The sequence below is a fragment of the Neltuma alba genome, unplaced genomic scaffold, assembly GCF_004799145.2.
Source record: "Neltuma alba isolate B1F8T4 unplaced genomic scaffold, ASM479914v2 tig00010110_pilon, whole genome shotgun sequence".
In the NCBI taxonomy this organism is placed as follows: Eukaryota; Viridiplantae; Streptophyta; class Magnoliopsida; order Fabales; family Fabaceae; genus Neltuma; species Neltuma alba.
Window position 1 is genome coordinate 599,412 of NW_021635062.1, and position 21,642 is coordinate 621,053.

Consider the following 21,642-nt stretch of genomic DNA (forward strand, 5'->3'; position numbering starts at 1 on the left):
GCCTACTCTTTGCACTTTCTTACTTTGGCCTTTGCATGATTGATTTTGCCAAATAATAAGCATGCTAGTTCACCAATAGTAGTTAACGTAGTTATGCATGATGATGATGCTTGTTGATGATATAGTTGGTTAATTTGCTATTGGGATTTCAATGAAATCTCATTCTCCAAATGTAATCTAACATTTTAGGACCTAAAACATCCAAGGGAAAGCTGCAGATTGAAGGTTAAAATTGTGGTATCATACCATAAAAATTCGTGGACTTTTCGGTTATGTAATATTATGCTGGGCAGTGCTATAAATTCACTGACACCGCCACTTTTACGTGACATTTTGATCAAGTTCCCGAATGCTTTTAATCACAAAATTTTTCATGTTTGTAGATCACGTTCTGAGCTTCATTTTGATGGTTACCACATTAAAAATGGCCAACTACATTATTTTTAATGATTTTTCAAAATTAAGGTTCAGAATATGGAAAAAGGGTTTTTGCCTAATGGACAGAGGTGACTTTCACAAAAACCTGATGATTTTTCCAATGGAATTGGTTCAAAAAACTATTGTTTCCTGAAAGATAATTCAAAGAACTTTTTATAGAATTTTGAACCACTCCATTTTGATTTTGCTAGATTAAGTTATGAATTTTTTAAGTTGTACCAGAAACTGGATTTTTACCTAATGAACAGTGAAAATCCGAAAATTAGCATTTTTGAGATAGAATTGAGCCCAAGACCATCCAATGTAGTCTAAAATGGTCTTAATTGAACCCTAAGACGATACGATAGTAAGGTGTAACATCATGCATGCTTGTCACTCAAACTTATGGAGGCCATTTCAATGCTCAAAAGACAGTAAGGAAAATATTAGAAGCTGGTTTGTATTGGCCCTCACTCTTTAAAGACTCTTATGAGTATTGCAAGAGTTGTGATATTTGCTAAAGATTTAGTAGCTTAACTAAGAAACATGAACTACTCTAACACCTAATGCTTTTCTATGGGGTGTTTGAAGTATGGGGTATTGACTTTATGGGCCCCTTTCTTCCTTCCATGAGTTTTATATACATCCTCCTTGCAGTTGATTATCTTTCATGATGGGTAGAGGCCATAGCAACTAAAAAGAATGATGCTACTACTATTTCAAAATTTCTGAAAAATAACATTTTTTCTAGATTTGGCATCCCTAGAGCAGTAGTTAGTGATAATGGAACTCATTTTTGTAATAAGTTGCCGCAAGGGTTGTTCACTAAGTATGGTGTGACAAATAAGACATCCACACCTTATCATCCCCAAAGTAATGGGCAAGCTAAAAATGCAAATAGAGAAATTAAGAAGGTGTTAGAAAGAATAGTTAAACTATCCAGGAAGGATTGGAGTGCCAGATTAGATAATGCTTTATAGGCATATAGAATAGCATTTAAAACCCCTATAGGCACGTCTCCTTATAGGTTGGTTTATGGTAAAATGTGTCACCTACCAGTTGAGGTTGAACATAAGTCTCTTTAGGCTATAAAAGCATGTAACCTTGATTTTGATTCAACTGGTATGGAAAGGTTATTGTAATTGCAGGAACTTGAAGAATTGAGACTTGAAGCTTATGAGAATTCCAGGTTTTACAAGGAGAAGACAAAGATGATTCATGACAAGTAAATTCTAAGGAAGACTTTCAAGGTTAGAGATAAAGTGTTGCTGTACAAGGCACAGTTCACATTTAAACTTGGAAAGTTGAGCAGTTGAGCACCAGATGGGAAGGACCATATTTGGTCATTAAGGTGCATAACTCAGAGTAGGTAGATGAGACGAGTAGTAAGACTTTCAAGGTCAATGGCCACCTGGTCAAAATCTACAAAGAGAATTTTGATCCACCATATTTTCAGGTTGTCCCCTTCTTTACCTCACATACCTTAGTCTGTGTTTATTTGACTTGTATTATTCTTGAACTCCACTTGTGAACAAGTGTGGGGGAAGGGCATGACCAGTAGCAAGTGTAAGTTGTTTTTAGTTTATTTCGAGTGTTTTACTGCTTTTGCCTATTCTTTCCTTTACCACTTTTCCTTGCTTATCTTTGTTCAGATTTGCATTGAGGGCAATGCAAGGATCAAGTGTGGGGGAGTGTGTGTTATGTTTTTGTGTGCTTTTTGTGTCTTTTGTGGAAACCTCTGTTTTCAAAAACTTTTTGAAGGATTAAGATTGTTTCAAGGGTTTAATATTGCATTTGTGATTAATTTTGATTTGGAAATTAATATCGTGAAGTGAAATTTTCTAATGCATTGAGATTAAGCATGATGTGTTCCCTAGCCTAAGTGAATGAATATGGAAGACAAAGCCTAGTTAGAAGGATTCTTTGGGCCTTAATATTCATTTCTTGTGTGTGTATTCACTTGTCTCTTATACTCTCTAGAACTTGTCTTAGTTCTTAATCAAGACTACATGTAACATTTACACTCTTGAACATAATTAAGGCATCCATTCAAATTAGCTACTTAGACCAAATAGCCAACCCTTACATGATTTATCCCTTGCTACCCATTTGAGCCTTTTAGTTGAATTTTCCATTCATATAACCTTTTTCATACAGGAATGCATATTTCATTTCATTCATCCCTTTTGGAATTCTTTAGCATTATGATGGATTCAATTGATAGATTGATATGAGAAAGTACATACTTGAGCATGGGTGTAAAAAGAAAAGAAAAGGAAATATAAAAAACTATAGAAAGAAGCTGAAAAGAAATGAAGAAAAGAAAGAAAAAAATATAGAAGAAGAAAAAAGAAAAAGAAAAGAATTGAAGAAAGCAAGAAAAGAAAAGAAAGATGAAATAAAAGCACCTTAACAACTTTCAAGTTCAAGATCAAGAAATCAACCCTTAAATTGAACATTGCTAATGCTATTGAATCCTGCTCATTAATCTACACCTCATACCCTTTTTCATATGCATTCTTGTGCATTACCCTTCTACCCTTACATTACAAGTCACAAAAGTCCTCTTGATTCTTGAGTGCTCATATATTTGAGTGGTAGAGAGGTAGAGCTATTACAAGCATACGGTAGAGTATCTAAATAAGTGGATTGCATAAAAGAACCTTAAATGCTTGTGAGTTGAGTGATACACTAATTCCTTTGTGTGGTCTTCTATATCTTATTCACTTGGATTAAATTGTATATCATTGATTGATTTCTTTGCATTGGAAATGTTGCATGGATTGATATTAATTGAAGAACCGTTGTTGGTTATAGTGTAGCTTGGACTCTTGAGCCTGCCTTCTCCTTTCCTTTTATCTTTTTCTTTTGCATTATGTTTAGATTGGATTTTTCCTAGGAGTGCAAAGGCTAAGTATGGGAGAGTTGATAAACCTCATTATTTGGATATATTTCTAGTCCTAAACTTATGCTTTTGCCACTTATATTTGCATATTTTGGGTATAATTAGCTTTCATTGTGCATAAGAGTTGGTGAAGAAAGTTGTGAGGTTTTCTTTGTGTTTTTGCATGATTCTATGTCATTTTATTTGTGTGTACTTTTAATCCTTGTTTAGTATGAATTTCAGGGAGCTTCACTAGTAACTCGCATTTTGTCTGAGGCACCACAGCATGTCACAAAAGGCGCCACGACGGATTTACAAGAGGGCTCTCCATAATAGGTGCCATGGTGGCTGATCAAAAGCGACACAGCGGATTCAGTTTAACAAAGAGCTCAAAATCACTAATTGAAATGACATTGTTCTGGCTAGGCACCACGGCGGATGGGAGAAGGCATCATGGTGGATGATAAGAAACTTCAGATTTAAATACAGAAGTCATGTGCTTGTGTAGAGGAAGTTCAGATTCAATTCTTCCACCTCCAAATCACCAGTTTTCTTGTTCTCTCCGCCTTCTCTCAATTCTCTCTTCCATTTTCGTCTAAATCCATCATCTTCCACCGATCATCCATGGATCTTTTGTTTATTCTTATTGATTCTATTGTAAATCAAAGCATGAATGGCTAAATTCTCAAGTTCTTCTAGTAATGAAGCTAACCTCAATTCATAGAGCTGAACAAGAAGCCTTTTCAGATCTGATTTCCACTTTCTATTCAAAGATTCATTTGTATCAGTTGGACATTTGTGATTAAAATGAGAGCTATGTGATTAGATTTATGTTTCTTGGAATTTAGATCTGATTGAACATTTGGAAATGAGTTGTGTCCTTTGATTCAGTTGAATAGAGGATTCTCTGATAATTTGTAGATCTAATTCAAATTTCTTGGACTGTTGTTCTATAATTCTGAATTTGATTAAATGATTTTGATGATTCACAGTTGTGGTCATCTGACGAGAGCCTTTTTGTCATTTGCTTTGGGGTTCTCAATCAAAAATAAATCCAAGCTATGCAGTATAGTGCAAACTCGGGTCGTTTCACGCTTGGGAGCCTTAATTAATTACCTAAGTTAGACTAAATGCCATGCAATGTAATGAAAAGGGGTTTTTGGGTTTTTAACATTTAAACGAATGGTGCCTAAACTGAATGCAATGAAAACAAATCTAAAATACTATGTTTTTAGTGTTTTAAGATAATAATGATGTAATGGAAATGATTAATAGGAAATCTCTTGAAAATGATTTTGATGGCAATTATAGTTCACTTAAAATATTGGGAGTTTCACAAATCCATTAGGTTTTCTTAATAACAACCTCAATAACTCATTGAATCCAAAGCTTACATTAATGAACTCATTCATGAAAACTTTGTTAAGCTTCCCTAATGTGTAATTTTGGAATGATCATAAAATTGGCTCAATGTAACACACAATCAACTCAGTATCAAAACATAACCATGCAAGATAGGAGAGAATCATGAGAGTTACAAGAAGCATATATGCAACTACATATATTTAAGCACAAAATTCAACATCAATCAATCCAAATTACAAATGTTAATCATTAACCAGTGATTACAGAATTAACCAAAGTGTCTAACTAAGACTTTACAACTCCTAGACCTAGGAAATCATAAACACATAGCTAGAAACTAAAGATTAAAACTAAAACTCCCCTTTGAAGCTTGGAAACTCATACTACTCCACCATCTTCAAGAGTTGGAAAAGCCTAGCTCATCATAGCCTTGGAATCAGCTCCAACCAGAGTTAAATCTTCAGTCATAACCGTCAGGAGATGAAGGAAATGAAGGTGGATGAAGAAGAACTGCAGGAAAATGGAAGGTGAAGGAGATAGAGATGGAGGATTAGGGTTCAGTGGGAAAGATGAGAGGAGATGATGATAGAAAAACGTAGGTGGTGGCTGCCTCTCTGTGTATGACCTCACCCATACCCAAAATAGTGTTTCTAACCCGGAAATGACGTGTCTAGGTCGGTTCCTGGAGGTAGGTAGGTCAGATTTTCCCGAAATGGTCGGGTCTGAAATGTGCTGATAGGAGGTGTTCGCCGCGGCGAACCATGGCAGAAAGCTTTCCTATTTGATGGGTGACGTTCGCCGTGGTGAAGGAAGAAGTGTGCCGCGGCGAACTATGGCAGAGGCTCCTCTTTGCATCTTGTGCCTTGAGTTTTCAATCTTGGCCCCGATCTCAGGTGTCCTACATTGAAAAGCAACAATTTAAGGCATCAATTGTCCTAGAAATTAATTGAATACAATTAATAACTAATTATGACAATTTTACCCTTAAAAAGACACTAACTTAATGTAAGGACTCTTAGCGTAAAATAAGCTCAATTATAACCAAAAAGGGCCAGAAAATACCATAAAACCATGGAAGATGTAATCAAAAGATAGGAATAAATTGAGCTCAATCAAATTCCCCCACACTTAGACCTTTATACTCCTGGACAAAGCTAAAAAATAATTCAAAGAGATACTAGCACAAAGAGAAACACTACCATGCTTAAAGATGAAAGCAGAAGATTAGTAAGAAATTCTCACAGGATTTGACATCAGTAAACAAGGATATGCTAGGAAAAAGAGTACAATGGATAATTAACTCAAAGGATTGATCAAAAGAGATCTATCTCACGGGTAAGTGTTTTGCTCTATACTCACTTGTTTTGGGATTATTTCACTCTAAGTCTACTCAATTCAATTTCTACCATAGGCTTGTAATAATTCTACCTCTCCACCACGGGAAACAACTTTGCAAATCAAGAGGACTTTTAGGGGTTAGAATTTGGAATGAAGGCTAATTGAAATGAATGGAATGAGAATGAAAATTGAAATGAGTACAAACATACAAATTATTAAGACAGAATTAATCTAAATAAAAGTAAGGGGAGAAGCTACTTAGTTTTTGTTTTATAATTTTTATATCTTTATCCTTTCTTTTTTTTTTGGAATATGTATATCTTTTCTTCTTCTACTTTTTTTTTCTGAATGGAGCAACTTCTCTGTTTTTTTTAAATCAAAAAATAATTTCGTGCATGTACTCAAGATGAAGGCCCAAAGGGGTTCACAATGGTGAAATGACTGGGTTTGTGTTTGGGAAATGAGGATTTGAAATCGAATGCCTCTATCATATTTACAAAAATTTATTCACTAAGCTTCGATTAAGAATTAAAACAAGTTCTAGAGAAATATGAAATAAGTAGATTCACTTAATTTAATAACTTTTTAGGCCCACAAATCCTTCCAATAAGGCTAAAATCTCAATTAATCAATATCAAGGGTTAAGAACCACACAGTCATAATTTCAAAGCATATAATCATTTACTATCTGTCAAAAACATGAGAATAACTAGCCCAAGTTCAACCCTCATTTAAAAGCATGGGAAGTTTTCTAAAAGCACTAGTACAATTTGAACTTTTCCAACAATTTTAAAAGGGATGCAAGAGCATAAAGAATCTAAGCCAGGAAAAATTTCTGAAGACCAGCTGAAATTGCAAAGAATTTATTATTTAAATAATTTTTTTTAGGGGGTCGCCGTGGTAAAGAATGGAGGTCGCCGTGGCGAAGGCTCACAGAGAGCCAAGTCTGGAGAAAGGCCTTACTTCGCCGCGGCGAAGTGTGGCCGAGAGCTACATTAACGTGATAAAAGGGGCTTTGCCGCGGCGAAGGCAAATGTTTATCGCGGCGAAGGGTGGCAGAAAGCAAAATCCTGTGCAATTTTCAACTCTTCAGCAAACCAAGTTCAAAATATTCACAATTCAACCAATTTATCAGTTCAAAAACACCTCAAAATCACATAGATGCATGGATGCATGAGAATTATTTGCTAAAATCCATAATAGATCCCTCCCCCACACTTAAACACAACATTGTCCTCAATATTTGAACCAGTATAGGCAAACCAATCACAAAGTGAACCGAAAGTTGTGAAGTCCAATTGAAATTGAAGCACAACACATCGAATTCATAAAAAGGAGGGAGAAGGTGAGAGGTTGCATGCAAAACAAAGAGGAAAAGAAAACAATAGAAGTTGGGACCAAAGTAAGAGTAACAGCAAATTGTAAAGGCCATCAGTAGCCCAAAAGTCAAACAACATCCAATGTAAGATCTAAAAAGTTGAACAAGTATCCAGCTATACCAACTAAAAAGAAACAAAAAGAACAATAAAGAAATCAAAACACAAGTGAAAAGCTACTGCTGCGTCCCAGAATCATCTGCCCCAGACCCGGATAGTCCTGCACCAGAAGTGCCTGCTCCAGATGTCCCCTCTCCGCTCTGCGGGTCTTCCTCCTCAAGAGGTAAGAAGAAGTTCAACCGATCAGCAATCAGAGCATCCACATGCCGGTGGTAACGTCGGTCTCGATCATACAGAGCATCACGGTCCTTCTGCCTCTTCATCTCGCAGAGGAGGATGACTCGCAACTGGTGAACATGGTCGGCCAGCTCATCAATATCATCAGCCAAAGTGTCCAAGGTGACAGGTTCAGGAGCTTCCGGATCTGGCTGGTCTTCTTGAGCTTCAAGAGCTGGTGCACCGGCTGCATGCACTGCGCCAACATCATACACAGGGTGGATGGGTGGAGGGGATCCAATGACAGGCTGTTTGAGGCGGTCATATTTAAATAAGGGGGCGGGCTCAAAATAGCTGTCATTGTTGTACTCAGGGACATTGGCAGCCCTAAAAAGGTTAGTGACTAGATGGGGAAAAATGATACTGTTGGTGAGTTTGAGGGGTGTTGATGGCATCGTGGAGGGCTGAGTAGATGGTGTCGGCTATATCGAAGCAGCAGCCAATCATGAGAAGGTAAACATAAAGAGCTTCACGCTTTGGAACATTGGCTAGGTGGGTGGTGGGTACGAGGTTGTTACAGACAAAATGCAGCCAGGGGCGAGCCTCAGGTCGGAACTCGGATCGCTTAAGGTATTGCTCGAAAGTATGTAGGCGATGCCAAGTGGCTCCGTCATGACATAGGGTTTGGACCACATCATCAAATGGGTAATTGTCTCTGTAGGCCGAATAGCCCAAATGGCGACTAGGGGGAAGGCAGTAATGGAAGCGGATGTTGTCGGCGGTAAAGGAATGGCGGACAAGGACATTGTGGAAGTCGACGATTATAGAACCATGGAAATGGGCATAAGTATAAAAATGGCGAACAAAAGTGTCATTACCCATAGAACGCTCTTGGACTAAACCGGTCAATTGGGAGGCATGGAGCTGGCGGACAAAGGGGTGATCAGGGGGGTCTAAGGGAAAAGGTCATTCTTTAAGGAGGGGTCTTTGGTCAATTTTTCGGTATAATTCCTCAAAAGTGTATTCATCCCCCGAATCAAACTCAGACACGGGTGTAGGGTTCTTAGTGCAAGGCATACTCTGAACACAAGAAGTAAAACACACTAAACAAGGGCTACACAACAACAACTAACACTACCCCAGAAAAACCAAAATCACAAGCTAGACAGTAGCAAATGGCTATATAATGATTCATAGGTTTTCAATTGATCAAAAGCTTTCAGAATTAAGTAAAGAGATTAAAGAAAAACACAATGTACTATGAATCATTAGATAACCTAAAGGCTATGTAACTACAATTTGACATCAAAATAACCCAACCCAACAACACAATACCAGAACAAACAAGGAAATTAACAACTAAACAAAATTAAACTAAAAGAAAGAACAAAGGAAGAGAGAAAACATACCACAAGAGAGAGGGAGAGATCACCAGCACCGACTAAGAGTAGAGAAAAAGGGAGAGGGAATGGGAAAATGGAAGAGATAAGGGAGAAGAGGAGAGAGGGGGAAGGCGACTGAGAGGGATAAGGAGAGGGAGGGAAGCTGATGGTTATGGAGATGGAAGGCAGAGGGAGTTCGCCGTCTGCGGTTACTGAATGGGAGAAGACGAAGAGGGACGGTTTTTGAAGAAGAGAGGGGCCGACGGTTTTGGAAAATTGAATGGGTAATGGGGTATAATGGAGTGGGGAGGGGAAAAGACTGAAAAGGGGTTAAGATAAAAGAGTGGGTGAGTCAGAATGGGGGGCAAAAAGGACATTTCACACAGAAAAATAGGGAAAAATGAAACCATCCAGTGCTGAAACGGCAGGTTCGTCACGGCGAACCATGCCCGAGGCAAAAACAAAGGGAGAAGAGAAGGGTTTCGCCACGGCGAAGGTGAACGTTCGCCATGGCCAAACCATCCCGAGAGCAACACACAGAGACTGGTGACCTTCGTCGCAGCGAAGGCTGGAGTTTGCCGAGGTGAAATGTCACAAAGAGCACAGAATAATACATAAAACACCCAAACAACAGAGAAACACAACACCAAACAACAGATGTAGCTGGATACTTCAAAAACTTTAAAGTGCATCAAAAGAGATCAGAAGGTGCTCAATAAGTCCATGATTAAGCAGTATACCACAGAAAAACTTTCTTAATCAATTTGAATCATATAATTCATTACAAGCACCAATTCATCAAGCACAAAATAAGATAGGATAGAGATCAAAACTTGCAAGGGGTCTTATTGGATTCAAACAACAACTACACTACTATCCTACTGAAAAGGGTTTCTCCCCCACACTCATTCAACATACAATGCACAAAACATAGCAAGATTAATAATTAAGCAAAAGCATGTAAATGAGTGAAGGAAAGAAATGACCAGGGAGTTAAGGAGGCTTTTGATTCTCATGGTAGAGCTTCAGTAGATGCCCATTAACTTTGAATCTGGCCCCGGTCTCCTCATGTAGTAGCTCCACCATACCGAAATTGTGTACTTTAGTGACTGTGTATGGCCCATCCCATCTGGTGTTGAATTTTCCTTGCTTGAAGGTAAATCAAGCCTTGTACAACAGCACTCTATCGCCTTCCTTGAATTCCTTTCTCAAGATACTCCGATCATGCACAAATTTGGTCTTCTCCTTGTAGAGTCTGGAGTTCTCATAAGCTTTAAGTCTAATCTCCTCCAGCTCTTGCAATTGCAGCTTCCTTTCCATGCCAGAGGACTCTATATTCATGTTGCACTGCTTGACCACCCAATATGCTTTGTGTTCCAACTCCACTGGCAAGTGACATGGCTTTCCATAAATTAAGCGGTAGGGAGACATGCCAATGGGCGATGGCAGTCCGATAAGCCCATAATGCTTCTTCTATTCTTCTTTCCAGAATATGCTTTACTTCCCTATTAGATATTTTAGCTTGGCCATTGGTTTGGGGGTGATAGGCAGTAGAGATTTTATGAGTGACACCAAATTTGGACAATAGGTTGTTAACTATCCTATTACAAAAATGTGTTCCCCGATCACTCACTATAGCCCTAGGGATTCCATACCTACAGAAAATGTGTGATTTTAGAAATCTATATACAGTTGGGGCATCATCTTTTCTGCAAGGTATAGCTTCAATCCACTTAGATACATAATCTACGGCTAATAAAATATATACAAAACCAAGGGAAGAAGGAAAGGGTCCCATAAAGTCAATTCCCCAAACCTCAAAAATTTCACAAAACAGGAGGGGCTGTTGAGGTATCTCATGTCTTTTTCCCAACCCCCCAAATCGTTGACACTTGTCACAAGATCTACAAAATGTAAAAGAGTCTTTGAAGAGGGTGGGCCAATAAAATCCTGAATCTAAGACCTTTCTAGATGTCCTCCTTGCACTAAAATGACCACCACAAACCATGGAATGGCAAGCTGAAATAATAGGTTCAAAATCCTCCTCCGGCACACACTTCCGTATTACTTGGTCACTGCACATCCTCCACAGATGAGGGGCATCCCAAATATAGTACTTCGACTCGCTACGAAGCTTTTGTGCCTGAAATCTAGACATAAAGGGAGAAGTGAGTCCAGACATGAGATAATTGACAATATTAGCATACCAAGGCTCTATAGAAACCACAAAACATAAAGCTGAATCGGTAAAAGAATCACAAGTCAAGTCAGAAGAGTCTACTCCCCTTGTGTCTTCGGTAGCCTACTCAGGTGATCAGCTACTTGATTCACTGCCCGGGTCTATCCTTAATCTCAATGTCAAACTCCTGAAGCAATAAAGCCCATCTAATCAATCTCGGTTTAGATTGTGGCTTTTTGAGCAAATAGCGGACAACTGCATGATCTGTATACACAACCACTCGAGAATTGATTAGATATTGTCTAAACTTGTCTAAAGCAAATACAATGGCAAACATTTCTTTCTCAGTGGTGGTATAGTTGACTTGAGCTGGGTCAAGTGTCTTAGAGGCATAGGCTATGACTCTAGATTGCTTCTCCTCCTTCTGGCCAAGCATAGCACCCACTGCACAATTAGAAGCATCACAGGAGAGTTCAAAATGTAAATTCCAGTTGGGTGCAGTCAAAATAGGAGGTGAAAGAAGCATAGACTTGAGAGTATCAAAGGCATGTCTACATTTTTCATCAAAATTAAATTCAACATCTTTTTTAAGAAGAGTAGAAAGGGGCAAAGCAACTTTACTAAATCTTTAATAAAGCACCTATAAAACCCTGCATGCCCAAGAAAATATCTCTAATCTTTAAGACAGGTGGGGTAAGGCAAAGATGAGATAACTTCAATTTTAGCCTTATCAACCTCTATCCCTTTGCTAGAGATGAGGTGACCTAACACTATGCCACTACCCACCATGAAATGACATTTCTCAAAGTTCAAAACAAGATTTTTGGCTATACATCTCTCTAGAGCCTGCCTTAGGCTATTCAGGCACTGATCAAAGCTCTCCCCATAAATCGTAAAATCATCCATGAAAACCTCCATATTGTGCTCTAAAAGGTCACTAAAAATCACCATCATGCACCTTTGAAAGGTGCCTGGAGCATTACATAACCCAAATGGCATCCTTCGATAAGCAAAGGTACCAAAGGGGCATGTAAAGGTGGTCTTATCCTGATCCTCGGGGGCTATGGGTACCTGAAAATAGCCGGAAAAGCCATCTAAAAAGCAGTAATGTGATTTACCAGCTAGTCTCTCTAACATTGGGTCAATGAAGGGTATAGGAAAGTGATCCTTACGTGTTGCATCATTAAGTCTCCTATAATCTATGCACACACGCCATGAGTTTTGAGCCCTTGTAGGAATTAATTCATCCCTTTCATTCCTTACTACTGTTACCCCGCTCTTCTTTGGCACAACATGCACCGGACTGATCCACTCACTATCAAAAATTGGATATATTATCCCAGCACTCAACAATTTAGTAATTTCTTTCTTAACTACATCCAATATGAGAGGGTTCAATCGTCTTTGGGGTTGTCTCACTGGTTTTGATTTCTCACTCAGTAAAATTCTATGTGTGCACACAGCAGAACTAATTCCAGGTATATCTGCTAGTGTCCAACCTATTGCCCTTTTATGCTCCCTCAAAACAGATAAGAGTCTCTCTTTCTCACTCTCAGACAGTGAGTTAGCAATTATAATAGGTAGTTGTTCATTAGACTCAAGCAAAGCATATTTCAAAGTAGGAGGTAAGGGTTTCAAATCAAGTGTAGGTGGTTGCACAATAGAAGGAATCAATTTATGAAGTTCAAGAGAGAACATATTACTCCCCTTTCTTTCAACCAGTGATAATTCCTCAGCCTTGTAGTTAACTTCCTCTCCAAGCGTTGAACTAACTTCTAGTTGATCTACAGCAACTGCCTTAGAGGGATTCTTCTCCATGACTTCTTCCTCCATATCTGAAACAACAACAGGAAACCTTTCCCCAAGGGAATCATCATTGATAATAGAGGAATCACAGTCTACTTTGGAGTCAAGGGAGGAAACAGAAAATGTGTGTGTGATAGAAAGCATGCAATTAACCACAGTACAATCAAGACATGTAACATCACCACCACATGAGCAAGTAGAAGGTGTAGAGTAAAGAGATGAAAAGGAAGAAATGGATTCATTCTCATCAATAGATTCATCAGTGTAAATATCAGAATAGAAAGAGTCATTTTGTAATTCAACTTCAGAACAAGCATCCTCAACAGCAATGTCTATCATGTTAACCCCCAAAAGTGAATAGTCCTCATAAGGATGTTTCATTGCTTCATACATGTTAAAAGAAACTTTATTATCACCCACCTCCATAGTTATGGTGCCCTCTTTCATGCTAATCATGGTATTAGCGGTCCTTAAAAAAGGTCGACCACGGATGAGTGTAGTGTCATTTATAAGTTCAAAAGACATGTCAAGCACATAAAAATCAGCAGGAAACACCAATCCCTTAACTTGGACTAAAATGTCTTCAATAATGCCCTCAGGATACCTAATAGTCCTATCAGCTAATTAGAGCACAATAGTAGTAGACTTAAGAGTCTTGACTCCTAGAGAGGTGTATATGGACTTAGGCATGATATTAATGGTTGCACCTAGATCTAACAGGGCTCCCCCCTATAGTAACCTTTCCTATGGTGCAAGGGATAGTGAAAGATCCAGAGTCTTGACACTTTATAGGAATTTGGGGTTTAAACAAAGCAGACACATTAGAGGGTAATTGGACTCTTTCATTAGGTTTAAATCTCCTCTTTTGAGTACATAATTCTTTTAAGACCTTAGTATACTTAGGAATCTTTTTAATCAGGTCAAGCAAGGGTATATTCACTTCTACTTTCCTAAATGTCTCAAGCAACTCATGATCTTGCCACTCCTTACCCATTTTCACATTTTTCAAATAAGCATTAGGGAAAGGTAGTTCATTGATGTTTACCTCGTTACCTTCCTTGCTTGAGGCTCCATGATTGCTTGGCTCAGATTCCATAGCTTTACCCTTGCCATCATTTTCTTTTGAGGCTTCTTTCATGTTTAGCCTCTTTTCCTTGGAGCTTTCAGAATGCTTCACTTTTGAAGGTGCTTGTGGCAGCTCATCACACAAGATTTCCTCATCTATAACTTCATCCTCCTCTTCTCTAAAATTCACTTGCTTCCCACTCCTAAGGGTAATAGCATTCAAGCCCTTAGGATTGATAACAGTGTTGGTGGGGATTGCACCACTGCTCCTTGGTTGTTGCCCACTCATGTTGTTAGACAACTGAGTTACATAGGAGTTGATGTTCTCAGATTTAGTCTCCCATTTCTCTATCCTCTTTTCCAAAGCACTAAATCTAGCATCATTCTTGGATGAGTCTTGTTGAATTAGTGAAGCTAAGGAGTTGAACTGAGTAGCGTTAGCAGCCTTTTCTTCCTTCATTAAGGTCATCATATTTTGTAGGAGTTGATTGGTTTCATCCTTAGGCGGGACAGTTAGGGCTTAAGATTGGTTTTGGAACTGGTTTGAAGATGGACCAGCTCCTCCACTCTTCTGAAATCTGTTTGGAGGTCTACTATCATATTCCTCCAGCCCAATCGAGGGTTTGCTTTCCATCCCTCATTGTAAGTGTTGGAGTAGGGGTCCCACTTTTGATTTGGACAGCCTTGGAAGACTGTAGACACTTCCTCATAGCGGTCTGGACAAACGCTAGAAATATGCATGACTAATCCACATGTTTCACAACTAGGCGGTGTAATGTCCATAGGAGCGGATGGGCGAAGCACACTTATATTCTTCAATTCAGTAGTGATCAAAGACAATTGAGATGTCACTTTGCTTCCCAAAGAATCTACTTTTGATTCCAAAGCGTCCATTCTCCTACTGTGCACCAAAGCAGCTCCCATCTCATGCACTCCTCTAGTATCTCTCATACCATATTGTTGATGATTTAGGGTCATCTTCTTTATCAAATCCCAAGCCTCCTCAGCAGTGGAGTCTATCAAAGATCCTCTCGATGCAGCATCCAACATACCCTTCTCTTGGTTCTTTAACCCATCATAGAAGTACTGCACTAGTTGTTCATCCGGAATTTGATGATGTGGGCATCTTGAAAGCATATCCTAAAATCTATTCCAATAATCATAGAGAGATTCATCATAGTCTTGCTTGGTAGAATAGATCTCCTTCCTCATTGATGAAGTACGAGAAGTCAGAAAGTATTTTTCCAAGAATGCTTTCCTTAAGTTCCCCCAACTGTGATATGCATCAGCTACGTGCCTTGGGAGGCTCATGTACCACTCTCTAGCCTTGCCCTCCAATGATAGGTGGAAAACCTTCCATAGTACTTGATCTAACATGCTCCCACAGGCTTCATACTCTGGCAGATCATAGAGAGGGATTGCAAATGAAGATATGGGTCTTCTCCTGTCAAGCCATGAAATTTTGGAACGGAGTTAATCAATAATCCTTTAATTTCAAAATTAACTTTAAAATTTAGACAAGCAGCAGTAAATGGGTCAAAATTGACATCAAATGTGGTTGCTTCCCTAATTGTTCTTATTCTAGGGTTCCTATTATTTTCTCCCACTCTCTCTTGTTCTCCATTCCCTCCATTGCCTCCATTCCTCACTTGATTGGCATTGGGGTTAGGATTAGGGTGGTTAGGTGGTAAATCAGTCATTATCTCTTGATCAGTAGGCTCACTCTCACTACTAGATAGGCTAGATTCCACAGAAATGTTCTCTTGTTCAACCACTAACTCACTTATCCCCTCAACTCTTTTCTCTCTTCTTATCTCTCTGAGTCTTCTCTCAATCTCAGGGTTATAGGGCACAAGTTTTTCTTTTCGTGGCATGCAAGAAAAGAGTCGCAAGAGAAAGAGCAAACAAAATTGACTTGTAGCACACAAAGTCAAATAAAAGTATGAGATGTCATGGATGCAAGTGTAAGGATTAGTATGAGTATGTATGCATAGAGAAAGAAGCAAAAAGTGTAAGTTTCAAAACTTTTCAAAATAGTTCGCCACGGTGAAAGGTGACAGAGGTGACCAGATAGCTGAGTACAGGAAGTTTGCCGCGGCGAAGGTATCCCGAGAGGAATCCTTCAGTTTTTCAAAAAGATTGCCGCGGCAAAAGGTCAGGTTGGCCACGACAAACTGTCACAGAAAGCTTATCAGATACTGGACTCCACTAATACAACGTGAGAAATGCTGAAAATCAAGAAAATCAGTATATTTGTTTGTATTTCCCAAAATTTTGATGCTATGCAAGATGAAAACCTATACTATGAACAAATATGCAACTAAACTACCTAAGATGCAACCCAAAAAGATCAAAACTTCAATTGACAACCAACTAACACTAGCTAACCTAGAGAACCAATTTCTTGGCTCCCCAGCAACGGCGCCACTTGACGAGAGCCTTTTTGTCGTTCACTTTGGGGTTCTCAATCAAAAATAAATCCAAGCTATGCAGTATAGTGTAAACTCAGGTCGTTTCACGCTTGGGAGCCTTAATTAATTACCTAAGTTAGACTAAATGCGATGCAATGTAATCAAAAGGGGTTTTTGGGTTTTTAACATTTAAACGAATGGTGCCTAAACTGAATGCAATGAAAACAAACCTAAGATACTATGTTTTTAGTGTTTTAAGATAATAATGATGTAATGGAAATCTCTTGAAAATGGTTTTGATAGCAATCATAGTTCACTTAAAATATTGGGAGTTTCACAAATCCATTAGGTTTTCTTAATAACAACCTCAATAACTCATTGAGTCCAAAGCTTACATTAATGAAAACTTTGTTAAGCTTCCCTAATGTGTAATTTTGGAATGATCATGCAATTGGCTCAATGCAACACACAATCAACTCAGTATCAAAACATAACCATGCAAGATAGGAGAGAATCATGAGAGTTACAAGAAGCATATATGCAACTACATATATTTAAGCACAAAATTCAACATCAATCAATCCAAATTACAAATGTTAATCATTAACCAGTGATTATAGAATTAACCAAAGTGTCTAACTAAGACTTTACAACTCCTAGACCTAGGAAATCATAAACACATAACTAGAAACTAAAGATTAAAACTAAAACTCCCCTTTGAAGCTTGGAAACTCATGCTACTCCACCATCTTCAAGAGTTAGAAAAGCCTAGCTCATCATAGCCTTGGAATCAGCTCCAACCAGAGTTAAATCTTCAGCCATAACAGTCAGGAGATGAAGGAAATGAAGGTAGATGAAGAAGAAGTGCAGGAAAATAGAAGGTAAAGGAGATGGAGATGGAGGATTAGGGTTCAGTAGGAAAGATGAGAGGAGATGATGATAGAAAAACGTAGGTGGTGGCTGCCTCTCCGTGTATGACCTCACCCATACCCAAAATAGGGTTTCTAACCCAAAAATGACATGTATGGGTCGGTTCCTGGAGGTGGGTAGGTCAGATTTTCCCAAAATGGTCGGGTCTGAAATGTGTTGATACGAGGTGTTCGTCGCAGCGAACCATGGCAGAGAGCTTTCCTATTTGATAGGCGACGTTCGCCGCAGTGAAGGAAGAAGTATGCCGCAGCGAACTATGGCAGAGGCTCCTCTTTGCATCTTGTGCCTTGAGTCTTCAATCTTGGCCCCGATCTCAGGTGTCCTACATTGAAAAGCAACAATTTAAGGCATCAATTGTCCTAGAAATTAATTGAATACAATTAATAACTAATTATGACAATTTTACCCTTAAAAAGACACTAACTTAATGTAAGGACTCTTAGCCTAAAATAAGCTCAATTATAACCAAAAAAGGCCAGAAAATACCACAAAACCATGGAAGATGTAATAAAAAGATAGGAATAAATTGAGCTCAATCATCATCCTCAGAGAATTACAATTTTCTTTTCAAATGTTCTTGTCAATTGATTTTTCTTCTCTACAGAGCAAGACAATAAATCTAGTAAGACAGTTGTTTTTTACATGTGTTCATAAGAGATTTGAGTAGTAGCTGACTCTATCTTTTTAATTGAGTCTAAGTATCACACCTTACTTATATAGTACCTTAGCATTCATTTAGAATCATTCCAGACCATGTTGGATGGTCTTACACTTAAAAATTTCAATTTGGACGTTAATTTTCTGAAAATTACTATTCACTGTCCAGTTTTCAGATTACAGGTCCAACTTTGAAAAATCATAACTAATTTTACAAAAATCGTATGGAGGTGTTCCAAAATTCTACGGAAAGCTCTTTCAATTCTCTTTGAGGGAAAAATATTCAACTGAACTCATCCTCACTGAAAAAGTACAGTTTATTGGATTAAAATTACTATTCATTTGGTAAAATCTGGACCTTCCAGATTCTGCGCCTTAACTTTGAAAACTCATATCTCTTTGTATACACATTCAAATGATGTGATTTACCACTCATTTTAAAGCTTGGGATGTGGACTATAAGTCTGCCAAATCTCGTGATTTAACTCACTCATTTGATAGGTCAAACTGAAGCTCAAAACTAACTGCTTCAGGACCTACGTTTTATCCTTTAATATCTCCTTACTTTAATTCTTTTTATTTCTTTGGCATACCTAACATGGGCTTACTTTTTCCCATTCATACTCATATACTTTCATTCATGCCATAAACATCCTAAGCATATACATTGAATTGATGGCATTCATAACATAACTTACAATATAGGAGAATTATACATTGAATAATAATATCAATAATTAGCATTAATAATTCTCCACTTCTTCTCCTTGCTTCTCATGCCCTTAGTGCCCATCATTGATTTGACCTAAATGGTTGGTTAGGGAGGGGGTGAGATTCGGGGGAATCTCAGTAGCAAACATTACCACATACATGCACAAGATGGATGCTAGTGTATGGTATGTAGTTTTTCATAAATTTAAGTTAACTAGTGACATGCCATCATGCTTTATGCTTGGTATAAAAATGCATGGCCATGGGAACATATTAGAAACAGCATTTCCAGCAACAATCATCATGTCACAACATCATTCAAACAACAAATACAAACCAACACATAAACATACCATGTCAAGCACATAAAGGGTAAGTTCACTACCTTGCACCTCAAGCTTTCCTCTTACTTTTCCTTTGACTCCCTTGACTTTCCAACCATGTGGCATTCGGTCAACATCACTAAACATCCTCTTGGATGTTTCAAAGGTCCTAAACATAACCATAATGATGACACAATCCATTAGGACCATTAGATTACATAAAGTTCAAGACTAGCTTTCTTGAACCTCAACCCCTTTCTCTTAGTCTTAGGGTTTTCTTTCTAACTTTTCTAATATAAATCTTATCATTTTACATTCTTATGATCTATTTCCTATCAATTAGGACCACTTTAGATGGCTTTAGATTCAAGAATATCAAATCTGGAAATTTTGGTTCGCGGGTACTGTTCACGCAGAATCTCCAGAATTTTTGCTCAACTTTGAAAATTCATAATTAAATCTAGAAAACTCCAAATTGAGTGCTTCCAAGTCTCACTGAAAGATAATTAGGTTACATTTAAATGAAAAATAGTTTCAGGAACCAATTCTACTCAGAACAGTACCAGAATTGTACGGAACTCGACAATCTCCCAAAAGTTCAACACTGTTTCCAGATTTCAAACCTTAACTTTGAAAAATCACCATAAATCGTACACATATCCAAATAAAGTGTTCTACCCATGAATATAAAGCTCATAGAGTGTACTTTAAGTATACCAAATTTCAGAACCAGATATGAACAGTAACTAATTCGAAAAAGCCATCAAATCAGCACGTAATTCTTCCAATTTTCACATAGATTCACTTGGATCTACCATACTTTGAGGTGTTCTAGCAAGATCTAACAACCAAACTCCCTTCCCCACTCATCAACCATTTCGACCAGCCATCAAAAGGGAGAGAAGACATATTTTCAACCATAAAAGAGAAAGAAACCAAGGCAAGAACACATCTAGAGCCAAGAACTCACCTTGAACCTTGATTGTATGACCAAAGTTGATGCCTTTCTCTTGGTTTTCCCTCAAAACTCTCTCTTTTTCCCTCTCTTCATGACTTGCACGAAATTCCCATCTGATTTAGGGGAGAGAAGATCTCATCAATGCTATCAAAATATCCCATCTACCACAATTAATGAAGAGCCAAGTGTCATTAGCCTACTTAATCTTAATCCTCTCTCTTAATTAACTTAAATCACATTGTAATTAAATTCCAAAGTCAAGATCCTCTCCATTGGTAGCTTGACACTTGGAAAGCTTTAATTACCATCCATTAAAGGCTTGACAAGTGGCGACTTGTGGCCCAAGTAAAGTGCAAGACTCTGATTAATACTTTATCGGTGCACTTTTACTCCGGGTTTAACTTCTTTTCTCTAATTACAGTGCTCTGGCCTCTGTAATTATTTTCTGTCATATCCATAAATTCTCTTTAATTTTAGAGAGTATCTATGAATTTTCTTAGGCCATAACACTTCCTTTAAGCCTTGCATAAAATGCATTTACTAAAATACCCTTTTATCGGCAAAACCGGCTCTTTAATTTCTTAAAGCCACTCTACTGGCCTTTTGGTTGCGGGACTAATTTTATAAATTAGTACAACCTTTCAACCATTTAACCTCATTTTTGTATACATTTTTGAGGTCTCTTGCTATTTTAAATAATTACCTCACATGGTATACTTTTTACCGGTAATAACCTTAAAAATTCTGTTGAAGCTGCCTCAGGGGTATTTTCATCTTTTCTCTTCATAGAAGAGTCTTAGAATATTATTTCCCATTTTTTTGGGATTTTCTTGGAATTTTCTGTACACTCTTCCATTTTTGCCCTTGCTGGTCATAACTTGTTGAATTTACGGTTTTACCCCTGCTTAAGCCTAACCTCATAGAACCATCTCTTTGAGGTTTCTAACTTACCCATTGGCCGGTATCTAGCCTCTTTTCTCTTTTTGGGCCTTCGAGACTTTACTGGAGCCTCTAACCTTAATTATACTCGAGCCCCTGAAAACTTTTTCTTTGCAGTTTAGTCCCTGAAACTGCTTTAACTTCCTTTCTCGTCTTTGGGACTTCTGCTCACAGGGGTCTGATAGCCTATCTAATTCAGGCTATTACTAGTACTTCTAGGCCTAAAACTTTGGATGTTACAATTCTCCCCCTCTCAAAAAAATTTCGTCCTCGAAATTTCGGGTCAAACCTTTATTCTTACCCTTAATGAGAGGTTACCTGAGGAGAGTATCCTTACTTATACTTAACTCTGACCTTTGCAACTTTTCATTATACCTCATTTCCGAGTTTCCACCCTGGGCTTCATACTTACATAACTCGTCGTTCTAAACTTTTCTGTCATTCATATGAGCATGGTCTTTGCTTTTAAGTATTTTGTCACCACTGCTCATAATCTTCCTATACTTTAGGCTCATTCTTTCATTATAATACCACGACAGTATACCTGTCTTCATGGTATTTTACAATACCATGGCATTTTGGGTTCTCTTAATACAGCCTTTATCCATTCTTTGCTGTATACCCT

The 21,642-nt window shown here is 38.1% G+C and overlaps 1 pseudogene; it reads right to left on the reverse strand.

Moving 5' to 3' along the window:
- LOC114754209 (uncharacterized) overlaps window positions 1-21,642 on the reverse strand; it is a 159,416-nt pseudogene that overhangs the window by 91,823 nt on the left and 45,951 nt on the right.